Below are 23,817 nucleotides of genomic sequence, written 5' to 3' on the forward strand. Positions count from 1 at the left end.
ACACTAATAATCTTTTTGCCCTCTTAAAATGTTCTTCATGGCCCTCTCTTTCCACTCTAATAACTTCAACATAGTTGAAGTTCAAGCTAGAACAGCAATCTTACAGAGGCACCTTGTTCTCAGAAACTTCTCCCTAATGTGTACACAGAGAGCACCTGGTTTCCCAATCAATTCTTGTATAGAATTGCAATAATTAACCATCTGATTCCTGGGTTACAGTTCAGTGCAGTTTACTGGTCTGACAAACATATTCCATCCTTCAATCAAACAAGTTATTTAAATTAACTGTAAGAGTTATAGTTAATAGAATTTTAACTGATTTTTTAAAATGCATTTCAGAATAAAACTCACACTTAAAATATTAATGTTTAGCTTAAGGGATTGTAATTTGTTCCAAAGAGAAACTTCAATATGGGATATGTGGCTTTGGTGGCACTCCTTAACCACAAGAAATTTGGCTTGGTAGGATATTCCCCCAGAACCTCTGTTGCAATTATTCCCCAGACTCAGTTCTTCTCTGCTCAGGGCTTCATATTCTAACCTGTGAGAATCATGGAAAGGGATTTTGAAGCTTAAACATGACCTTGAAGTCAACACAAGAGTGTGTCCAAACTGAGAGGTGGTAGTAAAGGAAAATGTTAATTTCAGGCCCCTTTTCACTAAAGCTCCTTATAAAGAAAACAGGTCTCCTTCAGAGGCTTTGGACCATGGCATCAGCACAGAGTGATGGGAACCTCTGGTTGGTATCAGTTGGTCCAAAAGGTGTAATGTTTTACCACAACCCATATGGTAATAACAGATTTGGCCTGAATTAGGGTTTTGGAATAAGAACACTATTTCCACAGTTGAAAGACCATGTCCATATTATCCACACTGGAAAAGAAACATTCTTCCTATCATCCATGCAACTGAATTTTCTGGAACTCAGACTTTATGACTTTTGATGATTTATGTTAGATGGAGGTCAGGTAAGAACATCCACACATGTCAAAAAAGATATTCAAATTAGTAAATTTGTGACCATAGTGGCGAAAAGCTTTGAAGAACCTAAAGTGGTGAAAAGCTTTGAAGAACCTAAAATAACCTAGCTGAAAGGCAACTCAAGGCACAGGAAATGCAGATAAATGAAAGAAAGCACCTGCTAAAAGGAAAAAACCCTATACATTGCAGACCCTAAATGAACCCTTTAACTCTGTAAAGACATGTGTATGTAATGCTAGGTCTAGGCAGGGGCCATATAAGTAGCACATAAATGAAATGGGAAAGTCTGCAGAAAACCAAAACATGATTCACATACCACATGGCCCCTGCCAGTCCACTGAACATGATGGGAACCAGGATGAGGAAACACCATGGGCCCAGCAACAAGGCCTCTCTGCCTCTGCTTGGCAGACATCACAATTTAGAAAGGACTTAGAAGGCCCCAGTAAAGAGCAGGTATCTCCCATAAATGCTTTCAGCTTGACTAACACTTCTATAGGCAGCTCTCAAAGATGAACAGCACAGGCTTAGAGAAGTGAAGCAATTCAAATTTGTATGTAAGTTGTGAAGAAAAGTCAAATGAAAAAAGAGGTTTCCCGAGGAACTGTTTCACCCTCTGTGCCATTGTTTAATTCAAATCTTATTAATCACTATAAACCGTATAGGTTTAAAGGCAGAACTACCCATTTCTGATGGGGGATAGTTACTGAGGGACTGCAAGTGTCATGGCCCTCTCTGCAAAAGACAGAAAGATCTGAAAAGTACAAAATTTACCTAAGCTGAGGTGGTTCTGGACCTCATTCCAGAAATGGCTTCCAGCAGCTAATGCTACCTTAACACCATGTATTTAACAGGAAAGGACAGAGTTGTTATTCTTTGCCTGCCACCACCACAGACAAGGTGAAGTCACCCATCAGCAGAGGCAGAATTCACCTAACTCCAGGGAGGGAGAAGCTGGGTGGCTGCTGTGTGTCGGCTGCCTCCCAACTCCTCTGCAATCAACGGAGAGATCAGGCACTGTCATGGGTGACTCACCACTCCTGGGAGAGGTGTCTGAAGTAGGTGGGGTGACTCATCCTTGGGGTGCTCCTCTCCACAGATGTTCACAGGATCCTAGATCACAGCATAAATTACATGCCTGCCTTTCTGTCCTGTCTTGCCTGACAAGACATTTCTTTGTTATCTGGCACATGCTTAGGACTTCTGAAGGAATGCACAGCCTTGTCTGGGACTTGATGCACTCGGTTAAGGCCTTACGTATGCAGGAGGCCAGAACTATAAAATGGTTTTCACAACTTTACACAATTTGTGCTCCAATTATGCTACATCTCAGGCCTTTCCTTTCATGTGATGGCAGTATCAGCAAGGTCAGGGTGAGAGTGAAGCCCAAACTCTGGCAGAGGACCAGTGTAGCCAGGAGTGCAGAACATTTTATCACTAAGGTGGTAAAACATGGGACATTGAACACAGAATGTTTTGACATCCTATCCTGTGTTTTCCATCTTCCCATGAATCCACAGCATCGTTAGCAGATATGCTGAAGAGTGGATTGTCAGCAAGTCTGTAGTCCTATATTTATAAGAGCTTGTTATGTAAAGACTAAAACTGAATAAATTAGAAAAGCTTAATAAATAACCATCTTGCAATATTAGAGCCAAGAAAGAAGTTCTTATATTAGGTCAGATGCAGAGAGAAACCAGTAATTATCTGGAAGTTGCACCAACTCAATAAGCCTGAGCACCCGTGGCCAGATATCTCCTCTCCACTTAGAGGCTGGCAGAACTGCTTGCATAGGACCCAGAAAACAAAAAGCAGGACTCAGAAAGAGTACTAGGATTTCCTTTTGGGGAAATCCAGAGATCTGCCACTGGGACAGATGTAGAGGTGGGATGCCACCTCTACTCTGATCTTTTTGTGTTAACACATCTCTGAATAAAAACCATAAAGCCCACCTAAAGGAAAAAAAAAAAAAATTACTTCAACATTTATGGAGTCAGGCCACAAGGAAGGGATCCAGAAGCTTTGCTTTACATCCAGATGTGTTTTTTGTTGATATCTTCCCTAAGGGGATAAACATTTTTCTGTCTGTCAGACTGTGGTTATGTTAAATGCTTTAAACCCACATCTCATAATGAGCACCACTGAGAGCACTGGCTCTGTACAGCAGATGGCTGCAGAACATGAGCGCCCTGAGAAATCCAGGGGATGGTTTGGAGCTGTGTTTTTATGTTATCTGCCTTCAGCTGGCACTGGAAAACCCAGTACATGACTTTGACACCGAGGGTGCTAAGCCTCCACCAGCATAACAGCCCAGCAGAGGTCCTGCCTTCCTGCGCGGATTGGAAACGTGATTTCACTGCTTGTACACTATAGTCGTCTTCACCTGTGAGGAAGGATAACTTCTGTGCCTCTTATAACCAGCTGGTTTTTTCTTGGCACATTTCACAGTGACAGTTTTCTGGGCATCTTGGAAATGAAGTGAACAAAGAAGTGGATCAAATTTCCTGTCTTTGAGTAGAGGGACACAAAATAAGCACTATATTTCAAAGCTGGTTAATAATGTTCATGGAGGGCTTGATTCCACCAAAGTTAGTCATGCTGAGTAGTTTCTTTTTCAACAAGTAGCCTATTCATCTCAATTAGATTAGTCACAGCATGAGAACAGAATTGGACTTTGAATAATTTCAATTAATTTTCTGCTGTAAAAAAACACTATTAATTAATATTTCCCGTTTCCTCGGCATTTGGCAAATATGTTTTAACTATGCATAAATATTACTCATTTTCTACATTTTCTTCACATAAAACATTTTTGATAGTTTGTCAAGTTCCACTTAGCTTTTTAATACAGTTTTTTGTCTAAGCATAATTCACTGCATGATCTAAACAGAAGTGCCAGCCCAGAGCAGGCATTGCTTTATTCAATTAAAGTTTAGAGTACTTGAAGTGAGGGCCAAATTTTTTGTGTACAGAATTCGAATAATTATTTGACTGATCTAATGAAATTACTAATTTAATGTTATCTTTTCTATGTCTTTAATATTAATCTTACCTATGTAGGGAAGTACTGAGTTCTGCATTTAATGCTTATGGTTGAACACAATGCAGTTGTGAATCAAAACTGTCTTCCGCTCTTACGGGTTGCTTTGGGTCTTCTTCTCTGTGGGTAAAATGTCCCCTTCTTAAAACCACAGCGTGGTAAATAAATTGCAGAGTATCAGTGTGCAGGTATCTCTAAATATAGGAGAAGGGGATCTTGTGAAGTATCTAAAGCATACCTATGGCCTCAGGATCAGAGGTGGTGGCTTTTTTTCCCCAAAAACGTAACTGAAGGAAGGAGCTGTGCTTCCAGAAAGAGGTGCTACAGCTGGATGAAGTTCCTGCATCAGAGGGCAGTGCTTCCCCTGCACCCAGACAGGAATGGAGGGGGTGTTGACCTCCAAAAGAAGGGGAGAGATGTTCCTGAGTTTAGCCCTGCTGGTCCCACATGCTAAAGGGCTCAGTTTCTCTGTCTCTGTTCTGATCATAAGCAAGGGCATGAACAGCTTAATGAAAGGTTCAGCATATGCTTCGAGGGAAATGGAGGGAGATTCATCTGCCATCAACAGCACCAATGGGATTCTGAGGAGGTCAGGGCAGTCAAGTGAACTTTGGGATTGGGGTTCTGACCAAGATGCTCCTGGACCACTTCTGCAGACAGAGATGTTCCCTGACTTGGTACTGTGGGGAAGGGGCAGGGGGCACAGGTTGTTTGTCTGATCTGCTGCCAAGTAAGTGCCAGTACTTAGTGATACCTACACAGTTTTCCATCAGAAATATCTTTAGCTAATGAAAATATCAGGCCAGTTCTGCCCAGGGGAGTCTTCTGCAAGAGCCTCTGGAAACATCTGAACAACAAGTTCCACCTCCTGCCTGCATATCCACAGGGATTTTAGGTGGCATTTGATGAAGTCCAAGTCTGTGCTCATGTCTAAGAGCTTGTCTTTGATGTGCAACGTGTGAGTTATAAAGGTTAGGAGAAAATCTCAAAAAGGGAGAAACTGGTTTCACTCGATGCTTAGACATCTCTCTTTTTAACTTCTCTTGTGAGAGTGATACCTGCCAGAAATTTCACAGTTTTCCCACATTACTATACCAATTCTCTCCCCTGCATCACTGCTGCTGGCACACACAAAACCATCTCCTCCCAAACAAGCAGCTGATCTCCGTGAGGCTAACCAGAAACTTAAGGAACCATATAGAGAACCACAGATCAGAGAAGCAGACAGATATCTCACTTCCGTTAATTTCTACGGATATTAGGCTGTGTTATAGATCACCACCTTTGTTATTCTGAACAGAGAGCGTAAAAAAAGAAAATAAGAGAAAAATATAAACACGTGTTATGAATACCAACGAGATACATTTGTTTCACAATGCTGCACTGAGTTATACACATGACATTACAGAGGAGTAGCTTCAGGGAAAACAATATTTGTCAGCATCCTTGAATACTGAAAATTTAACATCCATGAGCAGAGAAACTAAAGAGATGATCAGACCTCTTCAACCAGTCATCCAGAATGCAGTATTAATTTACTGCTCTACCAAGCCCTGAAATGCCATTCTTAATAAATGGGGAGTGATTTGCTAAGATCCATGTTATTTGCCTCTGGGATTTATAGAGATAACAGCAAGATCAGATAGAATTAACACCTTATCCTATAGTATCTCATTTCTCTGAGAACATCTAAAAACACTTTACGAGTAGCAGTGATCCTTCACTGATGCATGGTACACTGAAGACACTCTCACCTCAGAAAAACAGACAAAGGATCTCTGTTCCTCTTCTCCTTAGCAAATATAATCATAGGCAAGAAACAAGTACAACTTTTCATCACTGCTTTGCTACATGGACATTTATTTTAGAGTATTCCTTGTAAAATAATTAAAAATAAATGGTGTACATTTTGGTACTGTTTTTCCTTACCACGGAAAAGGTCTTCCCACAGGATCAGTTATGGCACAATACAGCAGTGATACTGGCCTCCATTATCTCAGAAGCTCCATTTTCTAGTTGCTGACACTGAACAGCTGGTCTGATTAGACAGTGTAAATTAAGTTGCCATGTGAATCAAGAGTGAACCCCCCCTACAAAAAGATATGCAATACCTTTTATTTAGCTTTGCTCACTAGAAGTGTTCACAATACTGAAACCTACCATCCCAGAATGAGGGATAGATATTGGGGCATTTCTTTGAATACCAAAGACATTCCTTTAGGCTTTGACTTCAAGAGTAGGTGAATCCATATAAAATATGGATTTTTATCTTTACAGCTTTAAAGAAATTTCTGCAGTATAGCTGTGTCTTTCTTCAGCAGTGTAGATTTTTCTCCTATTTGTCATTCACAAAAACACAGTTATATATGGAGGTTAATGAATATCCAGTTTGCTGATGGTACCCCAGGGACCTGTGTTTTTATTGTAAGGATGCCCTTTCAACAGATATCTCACTTAACTGTCAACTTGGAGGTGTAAGACTAAGGATTTCTGTATTCTCATTTCACTTATACAAGTACTGTTTTTAAAAGAAATTATTTCTGGCAGTAGTCCACTGGAGTTTCTGAATGACCTAGTTCCCTCCTGAGGCATGACTCCTAAAACCACTTAATTCAAAGGCAGTTATCCTTAATTCTTTAAAAACACTTTGAAAAAAAAGAAAAATCCCAAATTCGGTGTTGTGTTTATCTGGCAGCACTTTTGTGCTGGCTCAGAAATACCTTCAAGACAAAGTTCATTTTAGCACATCCAATCAAGTAAGGGATTAATGCCTCTCGTGTAGGAAAAAAACAAATAGGCAGCTTCAAGGAGGCATCGCACCACCTTGCTCTTCAACCATTCTTGCTTTATAATATTGGCTTTTGTCTGCCCTTCTAACCACCAGCAAGGGAGGCAACTGGAACCTCGCAAAGAGAACAAACCGAGCCTAGCTGGACCACCATCTCCTTTTTCCTTTTTGAACAAAAACCTCTCTGAACCCATCAGAGGGACAGGCCCTTTCTCTCAGATATTTGAGCACTTATCCACATCATTTCCTCTGGTGGAACTGTGCCATCACGTTTCCCTTCTTGGGAGCCTTTTCCCAGTGTGCAAAGGCCCTTAGCGATGTGCTGATGGCTAGGGGGTGAGGAACAGCATGACTTCTGTCCTGCCCACAGCCAGAACCTGCTGAATGGGTGCCCCCAGCTCCCTGTGGGATCAGGGCCTCCTGGGAGGCCAGGCTCGTTGCCTGTGGGATAACAGGGAGCTCTCATGGAGTGAAAACACTCTCTAAATCCTGCTTATCTAGCAAGAAGATTTGCAAAGAAGGAGCCCTCTGCCCCCTCATCTTGCACAGACGGTCTGACTCACTGGACTCAGGATTCCCATCTGGATGTCTCTTTGAAAGATGGGTGCAAGCCAAGGAGTTTGTCTATTCTTAGCCTTATCTGTTATAAAGATAGTTTTCCCCATAAAAATCTACTGTCGTTCAGCCATCTCAGAGAACACCTGTCTCTAAGCAAAAACAGCAGCAGCGTGAATCCTGTTCCCTGCTCATTTTAATGTGGTGTTAATATCAGAGCCTGATGGAGATTATGTAAGTGCTGACATAGCTGAGGAAAACCGCAAAAGAAACAAAAATAAATGAAAGTCAAATAATTTGAACCCTGTCACCATGCAGTGCCAGCTACAGGAATGTGAATGGCACTTGGAGGCAGAAAAATCTTCTTACACCTCCTGTGCTCCAGAAATGACACCACTTGCTTGCCAGCTTCTCCGACCAGCATCTTCCCACTTTCTCCTATGCTGCCTGAGGACATGGCATGTCCTAGCCGACGTGATCCATAAAACTGTGCCTCTCTCTGGTTCTCTGCAGCGTAGCTTCCCTTCCCTTGCACTCCGGACTGCTGAGGGAGCTTGGCCCCTGGCAGCCAGGCAGCAGCAGAGAGGGATGCCAGAGGGGGCAGTGTATATTAAAAAACAACATGCAGCCTCTTAAACCGCCTGGAACAAAATTGTGCAATAATTGGCTTGTGCAACCATGTGATCTTATCACTGTGAGCCAGGGTTTTCAGAGGAAACTGAAAGGAGTGAAACACCCACTAGATCCTGCTTCAGATCATTTGAAAAGCTCGGCTGTTTCTTCATCCTCCTCTCTTCATGTTTTACATTTGCTCGTGGTGGTATTTCTCCCTGAGCTCCTGGGAGGCCAGGCTCATTGCCAGATCTGTTTGTACACACTCCCAGGGTGGGTTTGGGTTGTTGGCCAGTTTCCCTGTGTCCTGGCTTTCCCTGTAGCTTGGAGCTGAGGCAGCCCCGGTCATCTTCCAGCAAAAGGCTGGTATTGCCTGGCAGGGCCAAGCAAGCACAGGGTGGGATTGGGCCTCGCTCTAAAGGGCTCTGCAGGCTGCCACCCCAACAGGGCCAGGGGCATGAGGGGCACCTTGAACAGTGATGTCTTGAGACAGACAAGATATGGAGACTTTAAAATCCTGGAGAGAATGAGGAAAGAGAAATCTTCCTCACTGCACAGTTAAGGCAGAAAAATAAGGGTCTGTAAAAGCAGGAAGAAATTTTAGCAGAGCATCCTGGTGTGCTGTGTGGTTCCTGCGCTGGTTTATGAAGAACATTCCAGACCACTGTGTTCCAGTATCTTGGCTGTCCATGACAAATACCTGAGTCTCTCCCTTCCCCACAGTTGTATCTTGCAGCTTGCCCCACCTTCAGAAAGGATCTCTGTTTGCAGTGCTGTGTGTATCTGCTGGGGTTACACGCTGTGGCTGACTGTGTTTCCTGCCCACTTGTGTTTCCTGTGGAAGCTACGATCGGTCAGGGACGCAGGGAGACGTGAGTGGCATGGGAGCAGGAGGACTGGCTGCTGGGATGGCAGCTCCAAAACAAAGCTCTGGACTATTCTGATAGTCAGGGGAGAGAAATCAACATATCCAGAAACTGATTACTCTTGTCCTTGTGCACATGCAGAAAGATCAGGCAAAACACATTTTAAGTGCTGGTTTCTCTCTTAACTACAAAGGGACCCCAGTTGCTAAACTGAGAGATGAGATGTGAAAAGCCCTGAAATCAGGTGGTATCAATCCCACCACAGCTTTAGAAATCAGGGCAATTTCACACAAGGACTTGATATATGGCACTTATATGTGGACACAATTATGTGTGGAGGCACTTGCATGTGTAACATTATACCAGTGTGCATGAGGAACTGTCATCCTCTAGGTGCTATAAACATACCCTTAATAGCTTTACCATCATATGGCCACTTAGTGCTTAAAACTCTGTAAAACACCAGAATGACTTTAAAGAGTCATCAGGATAATGCCCAGAAGTGATCTGGGATAAGTGTGACCCCAGAGCTGCCAAATCCCAAATGGGAAGAGTGTGGGACACGAGGCCTCATCTAGAAGTCATGTGTTTGCCACAAGTTTTTTTTTCTTTTTTAGTACAAACTGCCCTTGATTAGTCATCGACCTGGTTTAGAAGCTACCACTACCACTCAAGCTGTGAGTGGAGTACATATTGAAATATAATAGACTCTGCAATCATTTTAAACCTGGCCTAGATCTAGGCCCACGGGGAGCTATAACTAATTTGATAGAAGCTGTAGCTTCTAAATAGAACCACCTGAGACCTCTCCAGAGTTCAGCTATGGGGTTCACTGTTCCAGCACAAACTCTCAGCTCAGCTCCTCTGACTTCTTCATGGCCATTCTCAGCAGACTGAGGCCAATCTGGGGAGCAGCAGAACTCAGTTTCCTTCCCATTGGGAATTATGAACCAGAGGGAGGAGAGGAATTATGATTTCAACTCCCCAAACCATTGGAGGGCTGCATTTTTGCACAGTTTTGAGTCAAAACCATATGCAGCTCCACAGTTTTGGCTGTGGTTTGCCTTAGGTTTTTTTGAGCTCACTGCAATAGTGACTGATCCAAAAGGTAGGAGGAAGTAAAGTCACTGTATGTTTTAAGCCTTCTATACTCGACTGTTTTTTGCAGCGTGCAAGTCCCATTTTTAATGTCAGAAGCACTTCCCACCTTAGATTTTCACTTCTTCAGCACTGACTAAGCACCTCTGCAAACTCAGGACTAAATATCTGCCTTTTATCTGCAAGAACAACACTGTCAAGCAATTAGGTTTGTGTATCTATAGTGATTTTGGCTGAATTATTTGTGATAGCTGATACTCCTGTACCTTCCAGACCAGAACATCACAGGGGCTGGCTCTACAGAGTGAACAAAACTTCGGCTGATGGTGGGTGGCACTTCAATGCTACTGAAGCAAAAGCATCAGCCTTCAGACAGCACCATAGCTGAGATTGCCTTGCCCATCTCTGATGTCTGCTGAAGTGGAAATCAGCCATTGCCCCAGGCTCTTTATTCAAATTTAATTTCTTTCAAATTTCATCTGTTCCCTCTCCAAAAAGAAGGTTTAATGGAAGCTTTGTGTGAGAGTGCTGCTGTGTTTGTCTCTCTTTTCCACTCCTGTACCACAGTATAAATACAACAAATCCATGAAAAAAACCCCTCAGTAAAGCAAGTGTTAGTGTTACTGAGTTCTAGGATTATTTTTATTCACAGAATCACAGAATCACAGAATGGTTGGACAGGACCTCTGGAGATTACTTAGTCCAGCACCCCTACTAAATCAGGTTCACCTAGAACAGGTTTCATGGGATCATGTACAGACAGGTTTGAATATTTCCAGAAAAGAAAACTCCACAACCTCTCTGGGCAGCCTGTTCCCCAGGTTTTCTGTCACCCTCACAGTAAAGAAGTTTTTCCTCCTATTCAGACAGAACTTCCTGTGTTTCAGGTTGTGCCCATTGCCCTTATCCTGTCACTGGGCAGCACTAGAAAGAATCATGTCACATTCTCTTGACACTTGACCTTGAGATGTTTGTATGCATTGATAAGATCCCCTCCCAGCCATCTCTTCTCCAGGCTAAACAGGCCCAGCTCCTTCAGCCTTTCCTCATAAGAGAGATGCTCCAGCTCTCTCATCATCTCCACAGCCCTGCACTGGACCTGGTCCAGTAGTTCCTTGCCTTTCTCGAACTGGAGAGCTCAGAACTGGACACTGCACTCCAGATGTGGCCTCACCAGGGCTGAGTAGAGGGGCAGGATCACCTCCCTTGACCTGCTGGCCACACTCCTCCTACCACCCCAGGGTGGCCACAAGGGCACACACACTTCTGGCTCATGGACACTTCACTGTCCTCCAGGACCCACTGGTCCTTCTCCACAGAGCTGTTTGCAGCAGGTCAGCCCCAGTCTGTGCTGGTGCAGGGAGTTACTCCTTCCCATTTATCCCTCCCCAGGTGCAGGACTCGGCACTTGCCTTTGCTGAACCTCTCTCCAGCCTGTGCAGGTGTCACTGACCAGCAGCACAAGGCTCTGGGGTATCAGCCACTCCTCCCACTGTGGAACCACCAGCAGACTCACTGAGGGTGCACTCTGTCCCTTTGTCCAGGTCACTGGTGATGAGGTGACCGGAGAGGGCCCAGGACTGACCCCAGGAGCACCTTGGGCTGCAGCCTCCAGCTGGACTCTGTGTCTGACCACAGCCCTCTGAGCTCTGCTGCCCAGCCAGTGCCCAGACACCTCCCTCTCTGCTCACCCAACGCTCCCTGAGCTTGCCTACGAGGATGTTGTGGGGGACAGTGCCAAAAGCCTTGATGAAGCTGAGGTAGACAACATCCACTGCTCTCCCCTCATCTCCCCAGCCAGTCAGGTGAGCACAGCAATCAGGTTGGTCAAGCGTTGCCCTTGGTGAGTCCATGCTGGCTACTCCTGATCACCTTCTTTTCCTCCACGTGCTTAGAGATGACATCCAGAATGAACTGTTCCATCACCTTTCCTGGGACTGAGGTGAGGCCGATGGCCTGTAGTTCTCTGGGCCCGCCTTCTAGCCCATTTTGAATACTGAAGTGACATTAGCTTTCCTCCAGTCCTCAGGCACCTCTCCTGTTCTCCAAGACCTTTCAAGGATGATGAAGAGCAGTAACATTTGCCAGCTCCATCAGTGCTCGTGGGCACATCCCATTGGGCTCCATGGGTGTGTGTGTGACAAGTTTGCCTAAATGAACTCTAACCTGATCCTCCTCAAACAGAGGGAAGTTCTCATTTCTCCAGGCTTTGTCTCTTGCTGCCAGGGTCTGGGAGTCCTGACAGCCACCTCTTGCAGTAAGGACTGAGGCAGAGAAGGCATTCAGTAACTCCACCTCTGTATCCTCTGGCATCAGGGCACCCACCCCATGCAGAAGCTGGCCCACATTTTCCTGTTTTCTTTTTTGCTACTTATTCATTGCAGATGATGCTACAATGCACATTCTGAATCCAGCACTTCACAGATGACCAAATATTCCAATGTAGGTAAGGTTTACCTATAAAAACATGAATACCAAGTGCAACTTACTTGCTAACGTTTTGCATCAAATGAAAGCAAACATTCATAAAATGTTGATTATCTTATGCCCTCTCCACACCAGTACAATTAGTGCTGCAAAGTCTGCAATATTCATAAGGAGCTCTACATCCCATAGACCCTTGTCATCAGAACTGTATCATGCCCTTCCATGCCTGGGGCACAGGAATTATGCAAAAGGGAGTCCTTCCCCCCAGATTTGGATGGAGGATGGATGTGGCTCACTTTACATGCAGACAGGGTTAATTTTTACTTCTTCCTGCATTCTTCTGAACAACCATCCTGAGAAGTGTCATATTACCCTACCTCTCACTCCTAGGCTTCTAAGTCAGACCAGGATTTGAATTTCCCTGGCATCAGAGAGAAGTCTCTGTGTTTTTATTTGGGTCCATTGCACAATGGTGGGTGGGAACTTCACATGAAGGGAGTTTGATTTGCTTATTCCCCTTCCAGCCTCTCGTTTTTCACAGATCCTCTGTCTGGTCTCCCCCTTTTTGTGCAGCTGTGGAAGATACAGGGGCGAATCACCTCTTTAAAGAGGAAATGAAGCATTGCCTTCCCACGGGAGAATTCCTGAAGACAGAAAGACAGGGGTGGTTAGCACTGCAGCCTTGTCCTGGCTTGCCTACACATGAAAGTTATTTCAGAATAAGCCAGGGGTTGAATGTAAAGCAGCACAGGCATTCCACAACTGCTGTGTGTGTCACCGAAATCTCAGCAGAAGCAATGGGCCAAAGTAGCTGCATGCTGATTCATTGGGACTCCCCTGTGTCTTCCTTAGCTGTGTCCAACAGAAAGAAGCAGGTGAAGATTTTTGGAACTTTGTGTGCAGTACAATATATGCAAAAGAAAAAGTAAACTGCTGCAGAATAGTCAGGATTAAATAAAGAATTCTTATTCTCCTAACTTTATAATACTGAAGCAATGAGACATCTCTAGGACTTCTTTTCAGAGTGGAATGAGAAATCAAGGTGAAGATACGTGGAAAGGTGACCTGAAATTGTTTTGTTCATTCTGGGTCCCATACCAAAGGTATTTCAGTCCTGCCTGTGTCCCCTTCAGCTGCACCCTGCCTGGCTCTAGCACAGCCAGTGGGCAGCTCACAGGTGCTCTTCACCACTTGAAAGGCACACTGTGGTGCATGATTGCTCAGAGGAGCCAGATCACAGTCCAGAAACATCTACTCCATTTCCCACATCGGCACAAACACTGCCTGGCATCAGTTTAGCCAGATTTCACCCGAGTATTCTATGCTAACCTGAAGCATAAGTTTTACAGAGATGGCTTTTAACAGAAACTTCATGACTACCATTTCCTGAACAGTCTGGCAGCGGCGCCTTTGACTCCACCTCCATCCCTTCCAGCTGCTCGCTGCAGGACAGAAGAAGGGCAGTCAAACCAATATAAACCTCACCTTGAGGGTGGTGAGGCACTGGCACAACTTGGTCAGAAAAGCTGTGGCTGTCCCATTCCTGGAAGCGTTCAAGCCAGGCTGGATGGGGCAGCCTGGTCAAGTGGAAGGTCCCTGCCCATGGCAGGGGGTTGGAACCAGATGATCTTTAAGGTCCATTCCAACCCAAACCATTCTGTGATTCTATGGTAGTGTCTTGGAATAAAATGTTTTCAGAAGGTTGACTGCTGAAATGAACACCATTCAGTGTGTTCAGCATAAAATAAAATATGTTTTTAACATACTCTCCTACCCTGAATGTGGAAAACTCCAAACTTCCCTGCTGGCTGAAGTAGAAGCACTTTATGCCCCCCAAATTTAGGAAATATTTCCCCTGGATTTATAAATATGCACTTTTTTTGTCTTCCCTAGAATCTGATCAGAGACTAATGAACAAAATTTAATGTAACAATGGCTTAAAGACTTCTTATGATTTTTTTCCCCCAAGAAGCCCTAGGCTGTGTCTTTACCAGGAATAAAAACATGTATTTTAATATACCTATAAAGTCCAAATTGAAATAGGTTTTCCTACTGTTCTGCCACAAACTGCCTACTAGAACAGGGGTTAGGTTCAATTTTTAGAGGGTCTATCCAAAAAAATAAGAACACTTAAGCATTTTTTTGAGCTTCCATGGAGAAATCTGGGGAAACTGCATTACATTACCTGGGCCTCATTGTGTGAAACAACTCCAACTGTGAGCAATAAAGTAAAAAATGTATTTGAACAGACGTAAGATTTTTGGAGGGGGATGAAAGAAAAGCTCAATAAATCACATCAATTTGGTAAATCTGAATAACACTCTCCAACACCTTTCACTTGGCACATTGGCAGTAGTCACAGATATTTTCTCCTCTAGCTCTAACTACTCTGCAGTGAGAAGCTCCTGCCCTCTCCCCTCCCTGCTCTCCATAGTACTTTTTCTCCAGCTCAGAGAAATGCAGTCAGGGAACATGCTGATGTCTTGCTCCTGTTTTCTGCAGCAAAGATATAATTCTTTAGTCAAACACATCAATTCTATAGAGGTAAAGCTTCAAAAAAAAAGACATACGCACAGTGCTCCAGAGAAGATGTACCATCTGCCTTCCCCTCTCCTCCTCCTCCTCAAAGGAAGGAAGAAAGAAATGTAGCAGAGGCTTAGCTCTTCATTACCTGCTTGCACTGACATTCATGAGATTCCCTGCAGGATTTTTCTTGCTAACCAGGCAGGATGAACACCCACAAAAATTGGCAAGGAGATGACTTTTAACTCATTTTCACAAACTGGCTCTATTTCAAGTAGACAGTGTCTCTCTGGTATCAAACCAGGAAAAAATTTGGTTTTGCTTTCCTCTGAAAAATAGAAAAGGCAAGTAGCCATTCTACTGGCTGCCTTGAATACTAACAGTTCACTAACAATGAAACATGATGTTTCAAGGATTAAAAGGAATCAAATTTCACCTCTCAAACCTTGAAGATGAAGTTCTATGTTGGCCCAATAATATATTTTAGCTGAGCATAGTAAAAACCTGAAATAGAGTTTGCTTTCTGCATTGTCTGCCCACTTGCCACTACTCTAGAGGTGCAGGCACTATTGCCTACAGCAGGGAACACTCAGATGTCAAATTCAGAGCTTGGACATTGTGTCAGGAGAGAGCTCTCACTGCTACACCAGTTGTTAGAATGCAGCATTATGCATCCACATGATATTTGTATCCTGGGAAAAATTACACTCTTGGTACAGAAGCAAAAACATAACTTTGTTTGGATATGCTTTTTGGATTGAGAAAAGTTAAACCATCTCCAGAAAAAAAAAAAACAAACAAAAAAACAACAACAACAAAAAAAAAAACCAAAAAAAAAACTCTGAGAAGAAAACAAAATAAAACCAACCAAACTTCTTTTATCCAATGTACCCTGTGTAAGGAAATTTACTCTCTTGGCAGAACTTTACAAGGCTTGACAAGGCTTGAGATAGACTTGACAGATGACTCAGATCAGAAACACAAAGAAGCAGTGGGTAAGAAAGTACTGTTGTAGAAGTGTGGCTGCAGAGTACAGGAAAGCATGTGCATTCTCAGATAATATAAATCTTAATTAGCTTTAATTTAAGTCAATTTGTTGTCTGGGCACTACCAAGAAGTGTTATGCCAAACAGGTTATCCAAGATACTTCCTTATCTAGGAATGGTTACTTCTGGACTTTGAGTTACAACTCAGCTGATTTGAGTCCTTGGGGCAGAACCTTGTGGTTCTCTAACTGCACATAGGAAGTGGCATGTTTGAGAGGCAACAACCAAGCTCTGCTTGGAAATGACCAAATTTGCTGTACACAATCTCTTTTTGTATGGCCCTATTGCAAGACCAGCTAGCAAGGCTCTGGGAGGAAGCAGCACCCAACAGAATTACATGATTGAGGCTTTTATGAGTTACTGGAAGTCTTCCACAGCCTGAAGAAACAGTCACAGTTTATTGCATCAATAAGAGTACAGTTCACAATAGAAAGTAAAAGTGCATTGTTTGTTACAGGAAATTACTGTCATAGCTTGACACCACTGATTACCTTGAAGGTGAAGAGCAATATCACTACCTTATAGTCATTAGCAATAATTCTGAACACCTCATCCACCTTAATAGCTCCTGTGGCAGACAGGGAAACTTTGACTGCAACTGCTACCATTTACAAGTATAGATAGCAAGTAAACTCCTGAATACTGGGAACAGTGGGATGGATGACACTTTTGTGTCATTGCTACAAATGTATGCAGCACTGGAATCAGTTACATTCCACCACTTTGTCTTGATCAAGAATGAGATTTTTACTTACTATAGGAATTTATATGGTTGCCTTTCACCTATACTTGTCAAAGATATAAGAAATGTTGATGCTTCCTGTTTAAATACCCTCTGTTTCTTGGCTTCTTTTATGTTTCTCCAATGCCATGTTAGGCGCAGAGTCTTGCTCCAGGTAAACACCAGTTGAATCAGCTTGTCTTGAGTGTGCTTAGTTAGCTCTAGATGGTCCTGCCACTGCATCTGGCTGCTCTTTCCTTCAGATTCAAGAAGGATTCAAGATAAATCCATTGTTCAGATTTACAACCACTTCTGGCCTGGACATGGTGTAGAAACAAGAAGAGATTCTTTGTATTTCTTTCATATGCAATGACGGCTTGAACCCGAACTTCAAATCCACATACTCCAGTCACTGCAGATATTTGCATTTTTGATCCTACACTACAAAAGTTTTGCTAATAACTATAAACACAACTTCCCTGTAGGATGGAGAACCATTTTACATTAGCAATGGAGACCTGTTGCTACTGACAGAGTTAAACCATCTCCTTGAAAAATTCAAGCTATCCAGCTTTTTTCACCTTTATATGTTGTGTCTGATTTGGCTTTGAGTTCCAGGAGAGGTGCCAGAAAATCTTTGTTAGTGAGAATATTGGTTTTGGGGCTGTGCTGGGAAAACCTGGTATCCAGGACCTGCCTAGCATGACTCCAGTCCACTTTCACCTCTCTCTGAGCAGACTTTACAACAAATGATGTGCAATATCTCACTGCAGGCAACTCACCACGTCTCCCTCCCCAGATCACTGCAGCTGCTAGGAAAACTAGGAAAACCAGTATCCCTCAAATTAGACACCTACTTTAAAGAAGAACAGTGTGCTTCACAGCAACAGACATGATAAATGCTGTGAGTAATGACAGATCCATGTGTTAACAGCACTATCAGCCACCTACTGGCTCCTTTCTTCTTTTAATAAAGGCTTTTCTCCCCTGGTTTTGCATGAAGCACCTACTTCTCGTGTCAAGGTGGATCTCTGCAGAAATAGTGGGAGCAGAAGGCAGAAGTTCTGTAGTCCTGACTGCAGCAGTGGAACAGGCTCAGTGCTGATCAAACGAATGAGGCTCTTTGCCTCAGTTTCCCCACTTTTAATAGGAATAATGTCTGCATTGCAATCACGCTGCAAGGTGCAGTTAATATTTGCACAGTGGTGCTTGGGAGATACCAAACATCAGATATTGCCAGGATCCACCAGTAATTCAATTGTATCTACACAGTGAACAAAAGCAGGCACAGATGCTAGCATAATGTTATGTATTTTGGTACAAAGCAAAATAAAAATCTTGCCTTCTGTCCTCAGATTTCTTGTCAAACATCCATTGTTTCACATGCTGAAGCAGTTAGTAATACAAAGCATATTTCTATCCTACTTTATTTTACACTAAAAAGTGAAGAACCATGATTGAATCTTAATACAAAAAAAGGGCTTAAGTTGCATTCTCCTGGGATCATCTGTAGCAAAGCATAATAAGTTTCTCAATATCTGACCTAATTATATCTGTCCTTCTAAGTTTTGTTTCCCATAAGAGCTAAATGTCTGGTTAAAAATAACATTTGAAATTCCTCCAAGTTCCAACAGAACTTTTTTAGCCTCTCTCAAATTTAATACCTATTTTTGCTTTAATTTTCACCCAGCTTTAAAAGTTATGCTTTGAAGGCCAGCATTCTGTTCTGTTATCCAGTTCCTAAATATGTTTGCATCAGATAAACTTGAGAAATATGGGGGAAAATCATATTATGTGTGTTTATTTCATGTTAGAAAAATACGGCAGCTATCGAAACAAGTGACAGATACACATGGGGAAGGAAAGATGTCTTTGTGGTTGGAAAGGAATTGGCTGTGTTAGAAGTGTGCCTTCTGATTCTCATCAAGGTCTCTTGACAGAAAACACCAGGCGATTCTGCAGTGGTTGTTTGTGTCCTACCTGAGCGCCCAGTGTGAGTCACTGCCCCAGAGCAGTGGTGATGGAAGGTGAAACAGGCCCCAGACCCTGTGACCCATCAGTCCTGTTTAGAGCTCCCCATATCCAGGCAAGAGCTGGCAAGTTGTTCTACTGTTGGGATGGTGGAACTCTTCATACTCATCTTTTCCTGCTGGCCCTGTTATGAGAGGGCTGGCACAGACCTGATGCTGGAATTCTTTGCATCTAAATCCACTTTGTACAGCAGGCAGGGATGCCAGTGGCCATTGAAGACCTTTGTGCCTCAGTTTCCCACTTGTAATCCATGGATAACAGCAGTGACCTTCCTGAAGAGACATCACAAGGCTGAATTGTCAACATTGGCCAAGAGCTAGGAAGCCAGGTCCCAAGTGTTAAAGAAATACAAAGGATTATTTTAAATTATTTTTATTTAAAAACTCCATTCCCAGGAAGATTGATAATAAATAATCTTTATTCAGCACTTTCCATTGTGAATAGGCCAAGAAACAAGAGAGACTGCAAAGAGAGAAACAAATGGGATTTTTGGATGGGAAATTCAGAGTAGCCCTTTTCTATTGACAAGCTTTTTAGGCCTTGTGTAAGGAAGAATATGGAGATCAGACTGACTGAACATCAAGCTTTGTGCACCTGCAGGAGTTCTGCATCCATCACTGTGGACGGGCCATAAAGGCCCATCCTGGAGGTTTATAAATGGTGCTGCCTGCTCACAGGAGCAGAGCTGGAATGAGCTCTGTTTTCACGGTTCAGCTCACGGGAGGGGGGCGCAAGCTGAACAACAAATGCAGGTTATAATTGCCCAGTCGTTCTGCTTCAAGGGTCTGGGACACTTAAATGTCACAGTATATAAATGGGAATTGTTGGAAGAAATAGAGCAAAGTGATTTCAAAGGCATCTGAGTCCAGTGCTTTTGCTAGTTCATAGTACAGGTTCAAGGCTGGAGCAGATTGCCTAAATTCCCTCAGAAAGAGGCAGTGAAGGGCTGGAGGATGAGGCAGCAGCTCCTTAGTGAGTCCTGTGGTGAAAAGGTCTGGTTTTGCTAGATGGGCAGCAGCACAGTTTGGTGGTTATGGTATTCCCAATGGATGTGTGCATTCAAATCCCTGTAGGCTGAGATGGGCCGAGCTCTCCAGTTTCACTGACCTTGCCTTAGCCATGAGGTTATTCTGCTGGTGCAAAACCTGATTGCAAGCTCTGAATCCAAATATAACTTGAGCATTTGGCTTTTCCTTAAGAACTCCTGTGAGGGACACATTCATACCTTTCCAGTGAGGAGCGGGGGCTGCTGTGAGTCCCCAGCTTTAACTGCAGCACTCTGCTAGGGGGAATTCAAGGCAGAATCAACCAAAGGCTCCTCAGAAAAGCTGGTGGCACTGAGAATTGCTATCCTGAGAACAAGGGCCCGGGGCTGAGTTGCTCCTGCCACAGGAAAGGGGAAGGAAGGGCAGCACTGTGACAGAAAACCAGGCTTGCTACTGCCACCCCTACTGCAGAGATAGGAAGGGTGAAGACAGAAATGCTGTTGCAGGATGGGGCCCTGCCTTTACCCTCAGCAGCAAACACTGCTCTGTCCCTGTGCTCCTGTGCTGGCTGCTGCAGCCATGAACACCAAGCACCAAGCCTGGCAGAATTCAGAAACTGTTTGGACAATGCTCTCAAGCACGTGGTGTGACTCTTGGGGATGGTGCTGTGCAGGGCCAGGAGATGGACTCGATGATCCTTGTAGGTTTCTTCCAACTCAGCTTATTCAGTGATTCTGTGATTCTCTGAGCCTTATTTCCTGGGGCTGATGCCTTGTGTTGCTGTCTGAAGTCCTGTGCCTGTGCTGTTTGTGCCCAGCATCCCCCAGTGTGGGGGGCATGTGGCAGTGTACATTTCCCTGGGGAGCTGGGGGTCTGCATCTGCAGCATGTCTGCACTTGGTGACAAAATGCTGTCTAGCCCCTGCAGAAGGCTTTGCTAATATCTAATATCTGCTTGGACTAGATGATCTCTGTAGGTCACTTCCAACAGAACTGTTTTGTTCTGATCTATTCTATTCTATTCTATTCTATTCTATTCTATTCTATTCTCAGAGCCATCTTACTCTTCCCAGTGTTAGGGTCCCATACAGCAGGCACTTTGCAAAATATCTGGAATCAAGGCCTCCCTTCTCAAGACACAATGGGTTCATGGGGTGGCTGGGGCTGTCAAGGAGCAGAGCATCCCATGTTCATCCCCAGAACAATAAAACCACCATGCAAAGGAGGGAAGGAGACAAGACAGCAGAGCTGGGCTTTACATGGCATTCCAGCTAACAGTGGTACCCTGGCTCACTTTTAATGCAAAGGGGATGTTACCTGTGAATCAAATACAGTGTGTTTCTGTTCTTCATTTCCTAGCTATTCTCCCCTGTATAAGGTGTTGATCTGAGTTTATTTTTTTTATCCATCTTCTTTTTTTTTTTTTTTTTTAGAGTAAAGTATAGTAGACATTAAAGATTCTAGACACTTTTGAAGGTTTAAGTAGCCCAAATTTTGGAAATTGGGTTGGGGGGGAGTTTCACTATTAGATCAGTAATAGTGAATATAATGGAGTAATCACTATTAGATGTTTTCTAATTAAAAATGGTTTGCAAGCACTGAGCCCATTATGTTCTTTGATGATCTGTCACAGCTCTACCACTACTGCTTTGGGAAGCAGTACATGGCGAAACAGCTGTTTTAGAAAAGCCAGTGAGATAAATTTTGAAATAATTTTACCAACATTAGGCATCCTATTTTGGGAAGAAACTGAAGAGAAACTGAAGAGAGGAGTTTTTTGGTTTTTTTCACAGAAAATATTGACATTTCCAAAAGCAAGATATTCATAGGTGATAAGACTGATTTACAGCAATAGTGCATACAAACATTCACTTGCTCCTCGATTGTGAGCAGAAATGTCAGACTCATTTCTAAATTGGGCACTTGCACCTGTATGTGTAATATTCCAAACATAGTAGGTGCTTCTTACTGTTTCCCTATGTTTGACTTTGAAAAATCTGTTCCTTGCTAGATTGAACTCATTGCTTCTCAAGTATCTTCTCTAAATACAAGTTTGCATGTGACATTCATCCAGGAGTCCTCAGCAGATTCAGTTTGGATGCTGTACTTTCAGATGTTATTTGTTTTCATTCTTCCACAACATTTTTCAGTCCTCCCTTTCATTTCTATCTAGCTCCTAATAAACCTTTATAATCCTTATGCAGTGTTTTCATAGTTTCTCCAATAATCTCTTTGAAGAGGCTGGACAAGCTAGACCATCTCTCAACTGATATAAAACATTTTCCTAATGTGGATATTATGTGTGCCAGGAAATTCCTGTGTTAGTTTGAGTACTCTCATACTGCATTCATGAATATCAGCAGCAGTCACAGGAGCTGTCTGTCCTTGCTGGAGACTCCTTATTCCCAGGAAAGATATTTTGCACTTCTAGGTTACCACATCTGCCACTGCCAGTTCTAATAAAGTTTCCCATCCCTGAACAGGAAATATTCGATCACCCACCCAAAGCCCATCAGAACTAATTCTATTCAGTATCTAAGCAACAATTCATATAGCAAGTGTTGTTGGGGGGAAGGAGGGGGAGAAATTTATGGCCAAATACTGTCCCAATGTCACTTTTTAAACACGACCTTTTTTTTCTGTTTCTTGTCTAGACCAAGTTCTGATCATCCAGGAAAGGCCAAAGCAAAGACACTTTAAGCAGAGAGACGTAAAACCAGGATCATGTCCCATGGTGATTTTGGATTTCCAGCAGAGCTGCTCTTCAGCTGTTTCAAGAGCCTTTACACAATCACTGTTCCTCTGCTCCTTTCTCTGCCCTGTAGGGAGGTGTCAGCACCGTGCCTCCCTCAGCACCCAGGCTGTCACAGCCTGGCTGGGGCCATATGTGGCCGAGGTGCAGAGCAGTGCTGGGCCTGGGAGCTCTGCTGTGCCCTGGCAGTGGGGCAGAGCCCTGCCTGCTGCACCCCTCTGCAGCTGCTGGACCTGTGCAGGGCAACCAGCTCCTGCTGTTCTGGCTGCTGCAGGCCTGCTAAAGGAACCAGGGCTTGTTCTGCTATCTCTATTTGTCAGAACGTTCAAATACCAAAGTTAAATCCAGGCTTATCTTCTCTTTTCTTTACATAAAAGCTTTCACTCAAAGCAGATGTTCTCAAATCTATTATCCTCTATATTGTTCATATTGGTTCTAATTTTTCCCACGTTGCTCAAAGCTCTATCCTCAGGTGACTGTTCTCTGAGCTTTCCCAGCTCAGCTTTACCTTTCAAATAAGATTTATCCATTAAAAAACAATTCTACTGCTTTTTGCAGCTATCATTTTGTCACATATAGATTTATTCAATAAATGCTTTTAATAGCAACATTTCTAGGCTTTGTTTGTCAAGAGCTGCCAGGCTTTTACAAGCCAGGGTTGGCACAGACGCTGAATTGCCTCTCTGTACCCAGGGGAGAATTTCCTGCTGGTCATGACAGAGGTCCTGCACACACAAATAAATGAAAGGAAATTAAAAATATGGGTAGCTACATAATTCACAGCCAGTAAATGGTGAAGAGTATCAGTCTTCCAGCAACTTTTGGACCTCAGCAAAGCTTCTAGTAAAAGCAGAGATATGTGATTTTAATTTGCAGTTCCAAGATTGTCGTGAAAAACCTAAAAGCCCAGTTTCAACACAAGCACCAGGACAGTGAACTATATAAAGGCCACAAGCAGGAGCAAATTCAGCCAGCCCAAGGGCACTGGGAGCTAACAGCTGACAGGACAGAAGAGAGGTCAAGATCAGTATGACAAAAATCTTTCGTTCACGGGTTAGCCTGAGATTAAACAGCATTGCTGTTGCCTGCCTGCTGTGTGCTGCAGGGCAATGGGTGCCCAGTATTTGTGTCTTGGTGCACCTGGCATCCACCCATGCAGGACTTCATGGGTGTCTCTTGAACAACTGTGGAAGATGGTGGTTAAGAAAAAAATAGGGAGTTTTTCCCTCTTTCCTGTTTCCCCAGTCCCTTCTGAGGTCTTCAGATGTCTACTGCTAAAGTGTCCTCCTTGAAAGCGCCACTGTACTAAGTTTGTCTAAAGCAAAATCAAAAGAGAAAAGAAAATACATTGCCTAATATTATTTTTTAGGTTTTTCAAGAACTCTAAACTTG

The sequence above is a fragment of the Cyanistes caeruleus genome, chromosome 1 (genome assembly GCF_971803275.1).
Source record: "Cyanistes caeruleus chromosome 1, bCyaCae1.hap1.1, whole genome shotgun sequence".
NCBI classification, from domain to species: domain Eukaryota; kingdom Metazoa; phylum Chordata; class Aves; order Passeriformes; family Paridae; genus Cyanistes; species Cyanistes caeruleus.